Source organism: Penaeus japonicus, unplaced genomic scaffold (genome assembly GCF_977035675.1).
Source record: "Penaeus japonicus unplaced genomic scaffold, GWHDUDI00000001_assembly GWHDUDI00000026, whole genome shotgun sequence".
Taxonomy (NCBI): domain Eukaryota; kingdom Metazoa; phylum Arthropoda; class Malacostraca; order Decapoda; family Penaeidae; genus Penaeus; species Penaeus japonicus.
Window position 1 is genome coordinate 22,173,455 of NW_028234428.1, and position 2,500 is coordinate 22,175,954.

The 2,500-nt window shown below is 50.9% G+C and overlaps 1 protein-coding gene across 6 annotated transcripts in view; it reads right to left on the reverse strand.

Annotated features, from left to right (window-relative positions):
• The window catches only part of LOC122258568 (uncharacterized), a 437,965-nt gene that overhangs the window by 219,549 nt on the left and 215,916 nt on the right, over positions 1-2,500 (reverse strand). The window lies entirely within an intron of this gene.

The window sequence follows — 2,500 nt, forward strand, 5'->3', positions numbered from 1 at the left end:
AATTCTGTTTCTAAATAAAGAATCTAAAGGGAAGATTAATAGGATAATGCAAAACAAAAGCACATATCGATCCAAATACAAATCAGCAACATAAGTCCAAATCCAATCATCAGTCAATGTTGCACATGATCTGCCTGTCAACATGGGGTCCGATTCAGATTGCAGATAGCGTTGCAATATCGCTCCACCCTCGAGTTGTCAGCAATTGTATGCAACAGGGAGAGAGTGTGCCACGTTGCCTAATGATATGCAACTGGCCTAGGGTATCCAATTTAATCCATAAAACCCGGAATTATTCCCAGTGGAGATCGTATATCCAGGCTTGAGATCACACTAAGGGGAGGATAATGCCCCTGCCTTCCCCCCCTTTCTCCTCTCTCCCCTGCCATTCTTCCCTTCTCTTCTCTCCCCTGCCATTCTTCCCTTCTCTTCTCTCCCCTGCCATTCTTCCCCTCCCACTCTCTCCCCTGCCATTCTTCCCCTCCTCTTCTCTCCCCTGCCTTCTTCTCTCCCCCGCCATTCTTCCCTTCCACTTCTCTCCCCTGCCATTCTTCCCTTCCACTTCTCCGCCCCTATTCTTCCCTTCTCTCGCTCACCTACTCCTGTCTTCCCTTCCACTTCTCTCCCCTGCCATTCTTCCCTTCCACTTCTCTCCCCTGCCATTCTTCCCCTCCCACTCTCTCCCCTGCCATTCTTCCCTTCCACTTCTCTCCCCTGCCATTCTTCCCCTCCCACTCTCTCCCCTACCATTCTTCCCCTCCCACTCTCTCCCCTGCCATTCTTCCCTTCTCTTCTCTCCCCTGCCATTCTTCCCCTCCCCCTCTCTCCCCTGCCATTCTTCCCCTCCCACTCTCTCCCCTGCCATTCTTCCCTTCTCTTCTCTCCCCTGCCATTCTTCCCCTCCCCCTCTCTCCCCTGCCATTCTTCCCCTCCTCTTCTCTCCTCTCTCCTTACTTGTTCCATCACTTTTCCCCTCCCCCTTCTTTGTTTCCTATTTTTTTTCCCTTCACTCTTCTTTCCTCACCTTTCTCCTTCCCTTCCCTGTCTACCCTTTGCTCTTCCCCTTCCCTACTTCCCTTCACCCCCCCTTCCCTCCTCCCCCTTCCCTCCTCGCCCCTTCACCCTTCCCCTTTCCCTCCTCCCCCCTAGCCATTCCCCTTCCCTCTTCCCCTTCCCTCCTCGCCCTTTCACCCTTCCCCTTCCCTCCTCCCCCCTAGTCATCCCATTTCCATCTTCCCCCTAACCCACCCCCTTCCCTCCTCCTCTTCTTCCCTCCTCCCCCCTAGCCATCCCCCTTCCCTCCTCCCCCTAACCTTCCCCCTTCCCTCCTCCCCCTAATCCTCCCCCTAACCCTCCTACCCTTCCCTTCTCCTCCCCTTCCCTCCTCCCCCTAACCTTCCCCCTTCCCTTCTCCCCCCTAACCCTCCCCCTTCCCTCCTCTTCCCCTTCCCTCCCCCTCCATAGCCCTTCCCTCCCCTGTCTCCTAACCCTTCCCCTTCCTCCCCTTATGCATGTGTACATCCGTATTCATGGGGTGAATGAGCGGTCGCAATGGATGATTTTCACTTGCTTGCATGTCATAGAGATGTAGGGTGTGGGAGAGAGGAGAAAGAGAGGGAAAGAGGAGAAGAGGAGAGAGAGAGGAAGTGGGGAAGAGGAGAGAAAGAGGAAGTGGGAAAGAGAACAGAAAATGATGAGGAGAGAGAGAGAGAGGTGAGAGAGAGGAAAAAGGAGGAAAGAGAGAAAGATGGAGAAGGTAGAAAGGGAAAGGGAAGACGAGAGATTGAGAAGAAGGAGGGGAAGAGAACAGAATATGGAAGAGGAGAGAGAAAGAGGAAGATGTAGGGGAATAATAAAGACGAGAGAAAGAGGAGACAAAGGGAAAGAGAATATAATATGGAAGGGGAGAGAGAAAGAGAAGATGGCGGGGAGGAGAGGAGAACAGGGAGGAAATGAGAGAGAGGATAGAGAAAGAGAAAAAGAAAGGAAGGAAAGGAGAACAGGGAAGGAGAGAGAAAGAGAAAGAAGGTAGAGAGAGGCGAAGGAGAAGGGAATAAGGAAGAAGGGAAAGAGAGGAGAGAAGGGAAGACATGAACAGGGTGATAGAAAAAGAGACGGAGAACAGAGAAGAATATAGAAGAAAGAGAAAACAGACAGATAAAGAGAGAAAGAGAGACTGCGATAGCGCTGCGAAACATATATCACACAACAGCGATTTCGACTATCATCTATGGTGCTGTCAGACTAATGCTTCCCACAAAACGCTTTTAACAGGAAGATAAAAGTCCGCCATTTTGCTTAATTCGTTTGAATGTCAACTAGTTCGTACCAAAACAGACACACACGGACAAACACACAAACGCAGCAACACACATATACACACACAAACCCCCCACCCACCTTTCCCAAACACACACACTCACACACACAGACACAAACACACACAGATACACAGACACATATACACACGTACACACACACACATAGACACCAACACTCC